An 18935-nucleotide genomic window follows, 5' to 3' on the forward strand; every position below is an offset into this window, starting at 1 on the left:
CCACGAAGGACCGCCGCTCCACCTTCCTGTTCAAGTGAGCACAGCACAACAAGGTGAGTCCAAAAATGTCTTCTATGCTGCTGCATAAATGATGTAATATGCCAGGTAGATATGTATACTTTAGCTAAGAAAGTAATACTAAGTGTATGTTGTGTAGTAAGCTGTTAGTAGCCCATGTGCCTCACCAAATCATTTGGTCCCCTTTCCCCTCATAATTCCACCAACTGTTCTGACTTGGTGGTGCACTATAGCATGTTTTAGAGGAATGTAATCATCAAATATTGTAACAGCTTTTATTGTCTGCTTATATGCCCCCTTTATTTAACCTACAGTTCTGACTTGGTGTACAGGGAGAATAGTTTTCTATTTTTTAAACTTGGTAAGTCAGTTAATAAGAACAAATTCTTATTTTTTATGATGGCCTAGGAACAGTGGGTTAACTGCCTTGTTCAGGGGCAGCACGACAGATTTTTACCTTGTCAGCTCAGGGATTTGATCTTGCAACCTTCTGGTTACTAGTCCAACGCTCTAACCACTAGGCTACCTGCCGCTCCAGAACACTGTAAGGATGGCCCATGTTCTGAATTCTGTCGCTGTACATTTCAAAAGTGCTAAACAAATAAACTCAGCAAAAAAATAAACGTCCTCTCACTGTCAACTGCGTTTATTTTCAGCAAACTTAAAGTGTAAATATTTGTATGAACATAAGATTCAACAACTGAGACATAAACTGAACAAGTTACACAGACATGTGACTAACAGAATAATGGAATAATGTGTCCCTGAACAAAGGTGGTGGTGGGGGGGGGGGGGGAGTCAAAATCAAAAGTAACAGTCAGTATCTGGTGTGGCCACCAGCTGCATTAAGTACTGCAGTGCATCTCCTCCTCATGGACTGCACCAGATTTGCCAGTTCTTGCTGTGAGATGTTACCCCACTCTTCCACCTAGGCACCTGCAAGTTCCCGGACATTTCTGGGGGGAATGGCCCTAGCCCTCACCCTCCGATCCAACAGGTCCCAGACCAATGGGATTGAGATCCGGGCTCTTTGCTGGTCATGGCAGAACACTAACATTCCTGTCTTGCAGGAAATCACGCACAGAATGAGCAGTATGGCTGGTGGCATTGTCATGCTGGAGGGTCATGTCAGGATGAGCCTGCAGGAAGGGTACCACATGAGGGAGGAGGATGTCTTCCCTGTAACACACAGCGTTGAGATTGCCTGCAATGACAACAAGCTCAGTCCAATGATGCTGTGACACACTGCCCCAGACCATGACGGACCCTCCACCTCCAAATGGATCCCACTCCAGAGTACAGGCCTCGGCGTAACGCTCATTCCTTCAACGATAAATGCAAATCCAACCATCACCCCCTTGTGAGACAAAACCGCGACTCGTCAGTGAAGAGCACTTTTTGCCAGTCCTGTCTGGTCCAGTGACGGTGGGTTTGTGCCCATAGGCGACGTTGTTGCCGGTGATGTGTGGTGAGGACCTGCCTTACAACAGGTCTACAAGCCCTCAGTCCAGCCTCCCTCAGCCTATTGCGGACAGTCTGAGCACTGATGGAGGGATTATACGTTCCTGGTGTAACTCGGGAAGTTGTTGTTGCCATCCTGTACCTGTCCCGCAGGTGTGATGTTCGGATGTACCGATCCTGTGCAGGTGTTGTTACACGTGGTCTGCCACTGCGATGACGATCAGCTCTCCGTCCTGTCTCCCTGTAGTGCTGTCTTAGGTGTCTTAAAGTACGTTCATTGCAATTTATTGCCCTGGCCACATCTGCAGTCCTGATGCCTCCTTGCAGCATGCCTAAGGCATGTTCACGCAGATGAGCAGAGACCCTGTGTCACACCCTGATCTGTTTCACCTGTTCTCGTTATTGTCTCCACCCCCTCCAGGTGTCGCTTGTTTTCCACATTGTATTTATCCCTGTGTTTCCTGGTTCTCTGTGCCAGTTCGTCTTGTCTGTTCCAAGTCAACCAGCGGTTTTCCCGTTCGCCGGCTTTTTGTATTCTCCTTTTTCTGGTCCTCCCGGTTTTGACCCTTGCCTGTTTCTGGGCTCTGTACCCACCTGCCTGACCATTCTGCATGCCTTAACCACGAGCCTGTCTGCCACTCTGTACCTCCTGGACTCTGATCTGGTTTTGACATTTTGCCTGTCCACGCCATGACCATTCTCTTGCCTACTCCTTTTGGATTTATTAAACATCTTAAATGCCAACCATCTGCCTCCTGTGTCTGCACGTTCATGAATTGTTTATGGTTCATTGAACAAGCATTGGTAACAGTGTTTAAACCCTTTACAAGGAAGATCTGTGAAGTTATTTGGATTTTTACAAATTATCTTTGAAAGACAGGGTCCTGAAAAAGGGAAGTTAATTTTTTTGCTGAGTTTAGTTATACTGACTATGTCCATCCTAGCTCGCTTATTAATGTCTTAATCTAAATTATCCCCCCCCCCCCGTTGTCCCCTTATGCCAAAATCGGTACATCTCAATTGTCATTAGAAACCACATTGATTTATGCCAGTCAGTCATATAAGCTATGTTTTTTTGAAAGGCAGTAAAGGAGGCTGAATTAACTGTTTCGCTGCCAGACAAGGCTCTGCAGTTTGTTGTCACCGTTATAGTGCAATTAATGTATTGTTTAGTGTAGTGGCTTTGCTGGCATTCATCATCTAAAAAAAAAAAAATGTGAGTTTGACCCACAAGATTTACATGCTAAAATCGCCACTGATCTTATGCCAATGAAATGCTGCAATTGTGGAGGCGAACATGCACCCGAATTCCTGGTGTCCTGTTATTGTGAAGGAGACCGAGGCGGCAAGAGTAAGGGGCGTTGAGCGTGTCTCCTATCTGGAGGCAGTTAGAAGAGTGGAAGGAATGAGTGTCGGGGAAGATGGTAGTAGAGGTACCACGACCAGTGAAGGTTTCTCATCAACGAGGGATCGTGAAATGTCACGTTATTAAAAAGTGGACTTTGTATTTTTTATTGCAATGGTCATAAACTGTACAGCACAAGCGGAAAAGAAGTAGCAGAAAATAAGTTTGAGAAAATTGGAATCATTCTGAATGCAGCTGAACGTTTATTGGGTCTTCGTGATTTCACAGCCGAGGCCTTGCAAGAAATCCTGCCGGTGAATGTTCCCCCTTAGCATGTGTAGGGATGTATTTTGGAATGGACTGTGATTGATTAAGTGGGATGGGTTTTGTTTGTTGACGTGTCTTTTTTTGTGTTTTGTATGATGTCATTTCCCCCCCTTTCCTACAATGGATTTTTATTTTCTCGTTCAGTACCTCATCCAGCTGGTGGCAGTAATGGTCAAAATTCCGGTCATTTTAAGGGGGTGGCTCTTCCATAGACACCAATGCATTAGCAGCTGGGTCTGTTCTGCTTAGTTCATTGACTGTATATGAACCAGAAAAAAATAAGGAGTGGGATGTCTCGCTTCCTCTTCCATCTCTGGTGGATTTTCTTTGACTACTATTCTTTTCAGGGAAATCATTGCACAGATTACTTTGGCAAAGGCAATGACCAATAATGGAATTCTCTTATTTAGGGGAGGTTTGCTTTCAACTGAGAGTGTGTTGTAGGTGTTTAGGAAACTATTACAGTCTTAATGTATTTCCATGTATTGCTCTCAGAGAATCCACACAAAGAATGGAAAAATGTAGTCCTAATTAAATGACAGAATCTAGACTACCTTTTTACACTTGTACTATTAGAAATGGGAATATTTCACAAGATCAGGACAGGACTACTGCATTTGATGTTGAAGTTTCTCTATGAAAAGCAATGGAATTCCAACTAACAAAACATATAGTGAGACGGGATGGAAATACTGTGTTGCTCTATTCAGGGACAGAGAAAAAGTGGGTTAGCCATGCTCACTGTCATCTGCCATGTCTCTACACACTTTCCTCTTGTCCCATGTCCACACCATGGCTCAACCCTGACCCTAGCCATAACCCTAACCCTAGTTTAATGTCCACACCCTGGCTCAACCCTATCACGAACCCTAGCAATAACCCTAAACTTAGCCCTAGCCTTATGTTCAACCCTAACCCTAATCTTGGTTTGTCACACTTTTATCCTACTTTTCTCTTTGGACCCATAAGGTGCTGGAACTCAGCTCTGCCTGGCTCTCTCTTTGACCCAAGTTGAAGGAGTCTGGCTCCGGATAGCTGGGTCGTTCCACTAAAAGAGTGCCCCTTTTACGTCCCTTTGATATTTCAAGTAGAAATTGTGCACCAATATTGCATTTTAAAAGCCTGTTATATTAAATGAAGTGCCCTTTAATATAGACCACATGGATAATTAAATAAATCAGATTTTTAATATGAATAAAGACTTGCTAAAGTGCCAAAATCCATCATTTTGACATGTCCCTCTGTGCACCCTCGGTCACTTCTAGAAAGATTTTAACCCACTTAACCCACACATTTCTCCAAGTTTTCACCATCATTGTAAAGCCCTATATATTTTGTTGCTTTGACAAAGTCAATGCTGAAGATTATTATTTATTTAGTGTGATTAGTGATTCATTTACGTTTGTCCCCCATTTACGTTTGTCAACCCTGTTACATGAACGGAGCTCTCGTTTTAATATGGTGAAACTATTCCTTTAAAAATATTTTTCAAAAGAAACATTGAACCTCTAATAGTCAAATCATTGTGTAAAAGCAGGTGAGCTTGTTCTACACTTTTGGGCAATTTTCTGGTGTTTTATGTTGTGAAACTGAGCTGGTTGAGCATAACACGTCAACCCTGTTACCCATAGAAATCTTTTAACATTACATTTTTTTTTGTGAAGCTTGCATTCAATTGTCACTTCCTGTTGCACACAACAAACTTCCATTCCCCCAATTAAAAGGTGATTTATGGCTGATTTAAGATGAAATCGTCAAACCTGTTACGGTCAACCCTGTTACTTCATTTGGTGCTTAATAGACACTTAATATAGTATTTTTTTTAATTTAACCTCTTGAGATGGGAAAACTTGTTTTTTATGAAGTTGAACATGTGCTCTTTATGACAGAATGTGTTAAAATTAGGTGAAGTTACACTTCTCAAAAGGCACCGAAATGGTGGAAGGACCCATCTCCAGTACAATTTAAAGGCCAGTTGCAGCCATTTAAAAAAATAATCTCAATATCAAATTATTTCTTAGTACCTTACTGTAATTATTTTCAATTAAAATGGTAAAAACTTTAAATTAAAATTGCTTCTTAGCAAAGAGCAATTTCTCAAGAACTAATTTAGATAGGACTGTCTGTGAGTGGTCTAAGTGACCCTTCAGGTGGTCTTTTCAAGCAGTTCTTACACTAAAAAGGCTTTATAATCATTTTCACAATTTCTCAGTATTATTCCAACCTCATAGTGTGGAAATATATATAAAACACAGGATATCACGTTTTTGACTGCACTGGGCCTTTAACCACCGGATGCAACATCCCTTAATCTGATACAACACAAGCCTATAGGAATAGAGATACATTCAATATAAGAGAGACAGATATTACATATATAGGAAGTATATCCCCATATACAGTGTCTTCAGAAAGTGTTCAGACCCCTTGAACTTTTCCACATTTTGTTAACGTTAAAGATTTATTCTAAAATTGATTCCATTTTCTAAAATCCTCAGCAATCTACACACAAAGTGAAAAACAGGTTTTTAGAAATGTTTGCAAATGTATTAAAAATAAAAACCTGAAAATACCTTATTTACATAAGTATTCCATTGATCATCCTTGAGATGTTTGTTCAACATGATTGGAGTCCACTTGTGGTAAATTCAATTGATTGGACATGATTTGGAAAGGTACACACCTGTTTATATAACCCACAGTTGACAACGCATGTCAGAGCAAAAACCAAGTAATGAGGTTGAAGGAATTGTCCGTAGAGCTCCGAGACAGGATTGTGTCGAGGCACAGATCTGGGGAAGGGTACGCAAACATTTCTGACCTGACTGCCCGGCCAAACTGAGCAATCCGAGGAGAAGGGCCTTGGTCAGGGAGGTGACCAAGAACCCGATGGTCACTCTGACAGAGCTCTAGAGTTCCTCTGTGGAGATGGGAGAACCATGGAGAAGGACAAACATCTCTGCAGCACTCCACCAATCAGGCCTTTTTGGTAGAGTGGCCATACGGAAGCCACTACTCAGTAAAAGGCACATGACAGCCACTTGGAGTTTGCCAAAACGCACCTAAAGGCTCTCAGACCATGAGAAACAAGATTCTCTGGTCTGATAAAACCAAGATTGAACTCTTTGGCCTGAATGCCAAATGCCACACCTGGAGGAAACCTGGCACCATCCCTACAGTGAAGCATGGTGGAGGCAGCATCATACTGTGGGGATGTTTATCAGTGGCAGGGACTGGGAGACTATTCAGGATTGAGGCAAAGATTAATGGAGCAAAGTACAGGGAGATCCTTGATGAAAACCTGTTCCAGAGCGCTCAGGACCTCAGACTGGGGCGAAGGTTCACCTTCCAACACGACAATGACCCTAAGCACACAGCCAAGACAATGCAGGAGTGGCTTCAGGACAAGTCTCTGAATGTCCTTGAGTGGCCCAGCCAGAGCCCGGACTTGAACCCAATCTAACATCTCTGGAGAGACCTGAGAATAGCGGGGCAGCAACGCTCCCCATCCAACCTGATAGAGCTTGAGAGGATCTGCGTAGAATAATGGGAGAAACTCCGCAAATACAGCTGTGCATCATACCCAAGAAGACTCTAGGCTGTAATCGATGCCAATGGTGCTTCAACAAAGTATTGAGTAAAGGGTCTGAATAACTTATGTAAATGTGATATTTCAGTTTTTTTTATATAAATTAGCAAAAAACTCTAAAAACCAGTTTTTGCTTTGTTGTTATGGGGTATTGTGTGTAGATTGATGAGGAAACTAGATTGATGAGGGAAAAAACAATGTAATACATTTTAGAATAAGGCTTTAATGTAACAAATGTGGAAAAAGTCAAGGGGTCTGAATACTTTCCGAAGGCACTGTATATTTAATTTTGTGTATTCCCATCAATGCAGTCTGCTTGCTCTATAAAGTTCACACCTTTTCAGATGATGCTTATTCAATGCAAGGGAACACGGTTGACCCCTAAGCCCAAGGCGCGAAGGGAAACCTATTGTATTGATGCAAATCAGGGGGACCAATTTAACATTCCACAATTCGATTAGACATCTGCCCCTCAAATCTGCCAATACCCCCCCGCCCCCATGACCCCAGGGCGGCCTCTGTCCCTGATTCCCCCCACCCCCTGACCCTGTAAGACCCTGGCACAATTGTTGACCCCGCCCTAGAGAAAGAGCAGCCAGAGTTCAAGGTAAATGTCCTTTTCTCTGTCTGTCTGCGGCCTGCCCATTCCTGCCCTTGCCCATAATAATATGCACCGCTCTTTTCACTTCTCACAGTTTTGTCACCCTTTGGACCAGATATGACTCTGTCTTGAAATTGAAGCTTTTCAGCTCCAAATAATTTTCAGAGACTCTTTTTCAGTGATTTCACAGAAGAAAAAATGTTTATTCTAATTTGGATCCCACAGATTCATTTTCAGTGGTGGGAATGATACAAAAGTGTGTGTTAATGCAACTTACAACAGACAGTAGAAGTGGTGGGATTTTAGGAAAATGCAACCCTAAAAACATAGATATACACGGTATGTAAAAAAAACATTTATCAATTTTAAGACATACACACAAATGACACATGGTTTGTCCTGGTGACAGCAGATCACATTGCTTTTCTATTTCTTATGAATAACCCGTAGCAATGTTAATTTATTTTAACAGAACAGGAAAAATTTGCTGTAGTTCTTTGTAACTCATTTTCTAAACTTGATACTGTCATGCATTTAAAAACCTACCTTTATATCTTAAAGGTCAATGCAATTGCAAACACTAATCTAATTTATTTAATTTAAGATTTTTTTGTATGGTAATCTTTTCAGTTTTACTCGATGTTAATAGGGGCATCAATATTCAAGTGGTGGAATATGTTTTTTTAATGTATATCATATTTATATATCATGTAAGTGCAGTGCATTCGGAAAGTATTCAGACTCCTTGACCTTTTCAAATAAAATTACGTTACAGCCTTAATTGAAAATGTATTAAATACACATTTTTCCTCATCAATCTACACACAATACCCCATAATGACAAAGCGAAAACAGGTTTTTAGAAATGTTTGAAATGTATTCCAAATATAAAACTGAAATACTTTATTTACCGAAGTATTCAGACCCTTTGCTATGGGACTCGAAATTGAGCTCAGATGCATCGTGTTTCCATTGATCATCCTTGAGATGTTTCTACAACTTGAACTGAGTCCACCTGTGGTAGAGCTCAGAGGCACAGATCAAGGCACAGATCTGGGGAAGGGTACCAAAACATTTCTGCAGCATTGAAGGTCCCCAAACACAGTGGCCTCCATCATTCTTAAAATGAAGAAGTTTGGAACCACCAAGATTCTTCCTAGAGCTGGCAGCCCAGCCAAACTGAGCAATCGGGAGAGAACCTTCCAGAAGGACAACCATCTCTGCAGCACTCCACCAATTAGGCCTTTATGGTAGAGTGGCCAGAGCGAAGCCACTCCTCAGTAAAAGGCACATGACAGCCCGCTTAGAGTTTACCAAAAGGCGAAAATAAAATTGAATCCAAGATTGAACTCTTTGGCCTGAATGCCATTATTCATGTCTGGAGGAAACCTGGCACCATCCCTACAGTAAAACATGGTGTTGGCAGCATCATGCTGTGGATATGTTTTTCATCCGGAGGGACTGGGAGACTAGTCAGGATCGAGGGAAAGATTAACGGAGCAAAGTACAGAGAGGTTTTTTATGAAAACCTGCTCCAGAGCGCTCAGGACCTCAGACTGGGGGGCGAAGATTCACCTTCCAACGATACAATGACCCTAAGCACACAGCCAAGACAGCGCAGGAATGGCTTCGGGACAAGTCTCTGAATGTCCTTGAGTGGCCCAGCCAGAGGCCGGACTTGAACCCGATCGACCATCTCTGGAGAGACCTGAAAATAGCTGTGCAGCAATGCTCCCCATCCAACCTGACAGAGCTTGAGAGGATCTGCAGAGAAGAATGGGAGAAACTCCCCAAATACAGGTGTGCCAAGCAAGTAACATCATACCCAAGAAGACTTGAGGCTGTAATCGCTGCCAAAGGTCCTTCAACAAAGTAGTCTGAATACTTATGTAAATATAATATTCAGTTTTTTTATATTCATTTGCAAAAAATTCTACAAACCTGTTTTTGCTTTGTCATTATGAGTTATTGTGTGTAGATTGATGAGGAGAAAAAATGGTTTAATCCATTTTAGAATAAGTCTGTAACATAACAACATTTGGAAAAAGCCAAGGGGTCTGAATACTTTCTGAATGCACCGTATATACTAGGGTATTTTTATGACAGTGGGATGCATTTTAAATGTGCTTTGATGTGAGCTGAAATTGTGGCAATAGTTTTAGAATAAGAAGAGCACACCTTTTTGGCAAAACTAAGTATTTGAAAGTATAGCGACACTATTGAATCCTTTGGAGTTAGCAAGGGTGCAACTTTCACTGGGGATGGGGGGAAATGTCCCCCCCACATTCAGAAATAGCATTTTTGTCCCCCCCAGTTTTATAATTGGAATGTGATACAAAACTGGGCAACGGTGTGCTTTAGGACCATGCGGACGCCTCCGAGTGGTTGGGTAAGCTGTTTGGAGTGTTTATCCGACCGGATACATTTTTTAAATAATAATAAGTTATGTCCCCCCCACTTCTAAAACCAAAGTTGCGCCCCTGGGAGTTAGTAGGATTGGTGTAATTGATATTAATAAGTACTGTATTAGAATATAACTGTATAAAACTGAAACGGAATCAGCAACTGTATGTTTTCACAAATCGCCATTTTATTTTGATCTTGACATGTTTGGGTGTTTGATCCACACTACAACTCATATTGCACAATGCTCAACATGCTGGCAGCTACACCCTGGTTTGAAAACAGATCTTTTCTCTATCAGGCAAGCACCAACACATTAAGCACGCACATTTCAACCAGTGTCAAACCTATTTATTACTGATTTATAAATATAAATCGGTATATAAACACAGTCTTTGAAATACTCATTGAATACCTCACAGATCCTTTATAACCCATTTATAAGGTACTTTATTTTCTTCTTCACAAGAGTTACCCAACTTATGGAAGTATCACATTTTTATACTAGGAGGACTGGATGAAGAATAAATCTTAAAATAATAGTATGCATTCCAAGCAAGTTCAGGAAAGTCCCTGCAACACTCCCACTTGAAGAAAGATTTTGTAGAACTTCATGGATACAGTGTTGTAAAGTAACTAAGTAAAAATAATTTGAAGTACAGTTGTGGTGGAAATTCAACACCAGGGACACTCAAAGTCAATATTAAATGAATCTTTATTTATTAACAGCAAGCTGAAGAGGTCACAGTCAAACTTAGATGCATAAAGTATTGGTCTGAAGTGAGCTCCACCGGGGCAGTCCCGTTAGTTCTCTTGTATACTGCTTACACAGACAAGTTATATTTGCATGATTTAGCTTATTCATTATTCATAATTAATTCATCATTAATGTTTTGGTTCATGCATGTGACCGACCAATACCTCTTCTTCTCCAAGCTGAGACCTTGAAACTGAGATATCCCTTTCCGTTCTCAAAACAAGGTTCTGGACGTACTGCCAAATTGCTTATTCTGATAGTGAGGATTCTTCCCAGGCACGATCAATCAGTCACTTGCATGAACCCAGTCGAATTGGTTATTAGAAAAGCACAAACATAACATTTTCCATCACCCTACTTAAGTATTTTTGGGGATATCTGTACTTTACTATTTATATTTTTTGAAAACTTTTACTTTTACTCCACTATATTCCTAAAGAAAATATGTAATTTTTGCTCCCATATACAGTGCCCTTAGAATGTATTCACACCCCTTGCCTTTCTCCAAATGTTGTTGTGTTACAGCTTGAATTCTTTTGTCACTGGCCTACACACAATACCCCATAACATCAAAGTCGAATCATGTTTTTTGAAAATTTTACAAATAAATTAAAATGAAAAGCTAAAATGTCTTGAGTCAGTAAGTATTCAACCCCTTTGTTATGGCAAGCCTAAATATGTTCATGAGTAAACATTTGCTTAACAAGTCACAAAATAAGTTGCCTGGACTCCAATAGTGTTTTACAGGATTTTTAAGTGACTACCTAATCTCTGTAACTCTGTAACTAAAGGTTCCTCAGTCGAGCAGTGAATTTCAAATACAGATTCAGCCAGGGAGGTTTTCCAATGCCTCGCAAAGAAGGGCATATATGGTAGATGGGTAAAACATTTTAAAAAGCTGATTTTGAATGTCCATTTGAGCATGTTGAAGTTATTAATTACACTTTGGATGGTGTATCAATACACCCAGTCACTACAAAGATAAGGGCGTCCTTCCAAACTTATTTGCCGGAGAGGAAGGAAACCACTCAGGGATTTTATCATAAGGCCAGTTACAGAGTTTAATGGTTGTGATAGGAGAAAACTGAGAATGGATCAACAACATTGTAGTTACTCCACAATACTAACCTAATTGACACAGTGAAAATAAGGAAGACGGCACAGAATACAAATATTCCAAAACATGCATCCTGTTTGCAAAAAGGCACTAAAGTAATACTGCAAAAAAATGTGGCAAAGCAATTAACATTTATCCCAAATACAAAGTCTTATGTTTGGAGCAAATCCAATCCAATACATTACTTGTACCATATTTTCAAGCATAGTGGTGGCTGCATCATGTTATGGGTATGCTTGTAATTGTTAAGGACTGGGGAATTTTTCAGTATAAAATAGAAATGGAATAGAGCTAAGCACAGGCAAAATCCTGGAGGAAAACCTGGTTCAGTCTGCTTTCCGCCAGACTGGGAGATGAATTCCCCTTTCAGCAGGACAATAACCTAAAACATAAGGCCAAATCTACACTGGAGTTGCTTACCAAGAAGACTGTGAATGTTCCTGAGTGGCAGAGTTTCAGTTTTCACTTAAATCTACTTGAAAATCTATGGCAAGACCTGAAGATGGTTGTCTAGCAATGATCAACAACCAATTTGAGAGAGCTTGAAGAATTCTGAAAAGAATAATGAGCAAATGTTGAACAATCCAGGTGCAGAATGCTCTTAGAGACTTACCCAGAAAGACTCACAGCTGTAATCTCTGCCAAAGGTGCTTATACAAAGTATTGACTCAGTGGTGTGAATACTTATGTAAATATCATATTTCTGTATTCCATTTTCAATAAATTTGCCTAAAATTCTAAAAACATGTTTACACATGGTCATTTGAGGGTATTGTGTGTAGATAGGGGAGATTACTATTTTTTAAATCCATTTTTAATTCAGACTGTACACAACAAAATGTGGAATAAATCAAGGGGTATGAATATTTTCTGAAGGTACTGTACACCCAAAAGTACTCATACATTCTTTTATGCTTAGCAGGACATGAAAATGGTCTAATTCACTCACTTATCAAGAGAACACACGGTTGTCACTACTGCCTCTGATCTGGTGGACTCACTAAACAAAAAGGCTTTGTTTGTGAATGATGTCTGAATGTTGGAGTGTGCGCCTGCACTCCAAAAAATGCTGGGTTAAAAACAAACAGATTAGGGTTTTTCATCATTATTCTTGTTCTGGAGGCAGCTCTGCAGTATGGTCACTAGCTGGCACAGCCACAAAGTCATACAATCTGTTTTTAAACCTAACCCTAACCTTAACCACACAGCTAACCCTAATGCCTAACCCTAACCTTAAATTAAGACAAAATCGCAAATGTTTGTTTTCATGAATTTTTGCAATATCTATCTAAGGGGAAATCTCAGAGTTCTGCCTCCAGGAAAAGAGTCATGACAATAAATGTTAACCTGCTAAAAACAACCCAATTTCGTTTATTTGGTAACCCAGTACTGGGTAAATATTGGACAGAACACACACTGGGTTATTTTGACCCAGCCAGTTGGGTTGCGTGAATAACCCAACATATTGGGTTGTTGGGATTACCTAAACATGGGTTAATTTAACCATCAATTGGGTTTGTATTCCCTTTCATGCTGGTTGACCCAGCAGCTGTGTCTTTTTTTAATGTAATCCATAAGTTATTAGGGGCGTAGTTTTCATATAGTTGTTTTTGGCCACCTGTGAGAGTAAATGTCATTCCTGTTAAACTTATTACATTTGTACACTGCAATTCGATTTTCCTTGATTATTTTTGCACATTATATGTTCTAATATACATTTATTATAATATGTTTTGGAATATTGTAACAAAGTGGTAACTATCCCAACTTTGGAATATGTATAGACTCTTCATAAACTCATAAACTTGTGTAAGCCTCTAAAGCTTCAAAAGTGTCAGTGTGAAACTTTAACTTGTGATTACAATACAAGAGAACAAATTAACCGGAATGACATTTACTCTCACGAGTGACCAAAAATAACTTCCTGAATGCCATCCCCCTACTAAGCCACGTCTCCAGTCTTCCAGTCATATCATTAGAACATCTTTCTGTCACAGTATCTAACGAAGGTGGCGCCCCTCCTCGGTCGGGCGGTGCTCGGCGGTCGTCGTCGCCGGCCTATTAGCTGCCACCGATCGTTGTTTCTGTGTCTTTTGGTTTTGTCTGTCTATCCCACACCTGTTTTGTGTCTGTCATTAGTGGGGGGTTATTTAGTGTGTATTTTCAGTTGGGGTTCTCGTGCGGAATTGTTTATTGTCTACTCTAGACAGTTGCGAGTATAGCAGTTTTTTTCGCTGGATATTGTCTATTGTATTGCCGGGCTGCGCCCCGTGCGCTTTTCCGGAGTGTTTAATTTTTGGGAATGTGTTTTTCCCTGGCGGACTTTGTCACGCGCCCTGTGCCCTACGGCTATTGTGTTTGCATTTATTATTAAAACACCGTTGCTCCGGCCCTCTGTCTCCTGCTCCTGATTCCACATCTCCACTGGTCCTAGACAGCCGTGACACTTTCGTCATATCTCAACCCAACCTTCCTTTTTTTAAAGACAACAACCAAACTGAGTGACCCAATGCCTACAACCCAGCAATTGCGTCATCCAAACAATCCAGCACGTTTGAGTGGCTATCTGTAAAATAGAAAAACAACAAAATTGTGCCGTCTGGTTTGCATTTTTTTTATATTTAAAGGGCAATTCAACTATTTTTCAACCTCATTTTCATTATCTACAGTGTATACATTTCTAGTTTTGTAGAAAATACTCTAAACTAAAAAAGTTCTACCCGATTACATCATCAAAAGTAAAAAAAATAAAAAAAAAAACAGTGATCTTCAAACACTATGAGATTCGCAGTGAAAAAGTATCTGTCCAGAAAACTACTTAAGTACTAGTTACACATTTAGCTAGGTCATTTTTTACACCTTATGGTAAACCGTGATAGCAAACAAAAATAACAACTACTTGATTTTACATACATTTATTATTTAATAAGCCTGCCAGCACCATCTTGCAGATGTCCTCCAGCACAGGTAGTCTCCAATGAAGACTGATATCATACAGTCCGTAGGCTGTACACTTTCAGTTATGGTCTTATTCAAAGTTGACTTAATATCTATCAATGTGCTCAGTTTCATAAAAAGGTTAAATGGTACTATAGACATTTCGAATAATTTCACAATTTTAAATTAATTTCACAATATTATTTCAAGTACCTTTGATGAATGCGTTCTAAAAAGATTTACCCCAAGTGGGACGTTTCATTTTTTTTACTCAGAATGACATATCAAGGAGGATCAGTTAAGTGTTACAACAGTCAAACAACAATAAATATCAACATTTCACTATCAATCATGTTACTGGTATGCAAATCAGACACATTTCAGAATGGAATTAAACGTGAAGGTAGGTATTAAGGTAAGAATAATTTAAGTAATAAATAATCAAACAGTGCAGATATCAATTGCCATAGCCAACTCAATCATCTTTTTCCTGCCAAGGTGTGATTTACCCTGAATCCTCCTTCTCTTCTGAACCTCTCCTTTCCACTTTGAAGGGTCTTTTCTTTTCTTGGCAGGTCCATTCTCCTCCCCCTTGGCTGTGTCGCTACAAGCTGTAATTTCACTAAATGGCACAAAAATCTTACTCAGATGATGCACTGTATGACCAATGTACTTATAGACCTTGTCATAAGAGAGAGAGAGAGAGCAATGGAGTGGGAGAATGCCAAGAGTGTGCAAAGCTGTCATCAAGGCAAAGGGTGGCTATTTGAAAAATCTCAAATCTCAAATATATTTTGATATGTTTAACACTTTTTGAGTTACTACATGTATAGTAAAAATAGTAAAAAATAAAGAAAAACACTTGATTGAGTAGATGTTCTAAAACATTTGACCGGTAGTACATATCTGAGAAATACTTATTTTACTCCAGAAATATATAAAATTTCAAAGGCAGAAAGTTATTTGTATTTATTATGGATCCCCATTAGCAATCAAGATATTATGTTGTGAAATCTGTTGTGGAATTTATTGTACTGTTTTAAAATTGTATATAACTGCCTTCATTTTGCTGGACCTGGGATTTCACAACACAATACCTTGATCATGTCTGGCTAAGATTGAACCTACAAACACAAATCACTTCAAGTGAAGATGCACGCTTCACTTCAAAAGCTGAGTTGGAGAAATGGGATTTGACAGACAACTTTGAGAGCCAGTGGACTTAAGAGTTTTGATGACAAGCTATTTTGAATATATTTCATTGGCCGAGGGGTCGTGAAACGTTCATACAGACATAAAGTGGCATGGTCTACAGACAATCACAGACTACAAAAGGAAAACCAGCCACGTCGTGGACACCGACGTCTTGCTTCTGGACAAGCTAAACACCTTCTTCGCCTTCTTTGACGATAACACAGTACCATCGACCCAGCCCGCTATCAAGAACTGTGGAATCTCCTTCTCTGTGGCCGACGTGAGTAAGACATTTAAGCATGTTGACCCTCACAAGGCTACCGGCCCAGACGGCATACCTTGCAGCGTCCTCAGAGCATGTGCAGACCAGTTGGCTGGAGTGTTTAAGGACATATTCAATCTCTCCCTATCCCAGTCTACTGTCCCCACATGCTTCAAGATGGCCACCATTGTTCCTGTACCCAAGATAGCAAAGGTAACTAACTAAATGACTATTGCCCCGTTGCACTCACTTCTGTCATCATGAAGTGCTTCGAGAGACTAGTCAGGGATCGTAGCACCTCTGCCTTACCTGACACCCTAGACTCACTTCAATTTGCTTACCGCCGCAATAGATCCACAGACGATGCAATCGTCATCGCACTGCACACTGCCCTATCCCATCTGGACAAGAGGAATACCTATGTAAGAATGCTGTTCATTGACTATAGCTTAGCATTCAAAACTATAGTACTGTCCAAGCTCATCATTAAGCTCGAGGCCCTGGGTCTGAACCCCGCCCTATGCAATTGGGTCCTGGACTTCCTGACGGGCCACCCCCAGGTGGTGAAGGGAGGAAACAACACCACCACTTTGCTGATCCTCAACACTGGGGCCCCACAAGGGTGCGTGCTCGGCCCCCTCCTGTACTCCCTGTTCACCAATGATTGCGTGGCCACGCACGCCTCCAACACAATCATCAAGTTTGCAGATGACACAATAGTAATAGGCTTGATTACCAACAATGACAAGACAGCCTACAGGGAGGAGGTGAGGGCCCTGGGAGTGTGGTGCCAGGAAAATAAACTCACTCAATGTCAACAAAACAAGGAGCTGATCGTGGACCTCAGGAAACAGCAGAGGGAGCACCCCCCTATCCACATCGAAGGGACCACAGTGGAGAAGGTGGAAAGTTCTTCTGCGTACACATCACAGACAAACTGAAATGGTCCACCCACACAGACAGTGTGGTGAAGAAGGCGCAACAGCGCCTCTTCAACCTCAGGAGGCTGAAGAAATTTGGCTTGGCACCTAAAACCCTCACAAACTTTTACAGATGCACAATTGAAAGCATCATGTCCAACTGTATCACCGCCTGGTACGGCAACTGCACCACCTGCAACCGCAGGCCTCTCCAGAGGATGGTGTGGTCTGCCCAACGCGTCACCGGGGGCAAACTACCTGCCCTCCAGGACACCTAGAGCACCCGATGTCACAGGAAGGCCAAAAAGATCATCAAGGACAACAAACACTCGAGCCAATGTCTGTTCACAGGTCAGTACAGGTTTATCAAAGCTGGGACCGAGAGACTGAAAAACAGCTTCTATCTCAAGGTCATCAGACTGTTAAATAGCCATCACTAGCACATTAGAGGCTGATGCCCTATATACATAGACTTGAAATCACTTATTATTAAATTCCATTAATGTTAGATTTTACTGCACTGTTGGAGCTAGAAACACAAGCATTTCGCTACACCCGCAATAACATCTGCTAAACACGTGTATGTGACCAATACATTTTTATTTGACTTGATTTGAAAGGGGAACCATTAGTATTGATTCATGTAAAAAAAAAAAAAAAAGATCTCCACATTTGGAATTACAAGGTTTTCACCCGAGAGCGAAGATATAATAATAGAAATCTATGTCACTGAAGTGATTTGGTAAAATGTAACTGTTAAAAAGTAAGTTACTTCCTTCAGAAATTGCTTGAGTAAGAATACAGAGCGTAACTACAGAGAGTAACTAAAAAAGTACAATACTGAAAAAAATATAAACACAACATGTAAAGTGTTGGTCCCATGTTTCATGATCCCAGAACTTTTCCATGTGCACAAAAAGCTTTTGCAACTTGTGCTGGGGATAATAAAAGTTCACTGTAAAATGTGCAGTTTTGTCACATAATACAATGCCACAGATGTCTCAAGTTTTGATGGAGCGTGCAATTGGCATGCTGACTGCAGGACTGTCCACCAGAGCTGTTGCCAGAGAATTTAATGTTCATTTATCTACCAAAACGTTGTTTTAGAGAATTTGGCAGTACAACCAACCGGCCTCACAACCGCAGACCACGTGGAACCATGCCAGTCCAGGACCTCCACATCCAGCTTCCTCACCTGCGGGATCGTCTGAGACCAGCCACCCAGACAGCTTATGAAACTGAGGAGTATGTCTGTCTGTAATAAAGCCCTTTTGTGGGGAAAAACTCATTCTGATTGGCTGGACCTGGCTCCCCAGTGGGTGGGCCTGGTGCTCAAGTGAGTAGGCCTATGCCCTCCCATGTCAACCCATGGCTGCAACCCTGCCCAGTCATATGAAATCCATAAATTAGGGCCTAATGAATTTATTTCAATTGACTGATTTCCTTATATGTACTGTAACGCAGTAAAATCGTTGAAATCTTTGAGATTGTTGCATGTTGCGTTTTTATTTTTGTTCAGTATAGTTCCTCCAAAAATGTACTTAAGTTCATGTAACGTGTTACTTGCAGTGCGTTACTACCTACTTCTGCCTCTGGTTAGAAACTAATTTCAGATTTTGAAAATAACCATTTTTTTCACTTTTCATTGAAAAGCATTTTTTAGGACCTTTTTCTTATCTTTTTAACCATAGATCATAGATACACGTCGTTTTCACATGTGTAGACATTCAAAATACAAAATACAGAAATCATCCCAGCATATAATGCAAAATGCATCATACGGTGATGATTTCTGTATTTTGAACACTAATGAAACAAATACCAAAATATAGTTTTTGGGTGGAATTAATGTTTTTATTTTTTATTTATTTATTCAAGAAAACAAGTGATAGACAACAATACAGAAAAAAACAAATTAAATAAAAAAAATAATAATACTGTGTGCAGGTGTGGATGGAAGCCCAAGGGCTTGTATGAAAACCACACCACAAAAAAACTACATAC

Source organism: Salmo salar, chromosome ssa14 (genome assembly GCF_905237065.1).
Source record: "Salmo salar chromosome ssa14, Ssal_v3.1, whole genome shotgun sequence".
In the NCBI taxonomy this organism is placed as follows: Eukaryota; Metazoa; Chordata; class Actinopteri; order Salmoniformes; family Salmonidae; genus Salmo; species Salmo salar.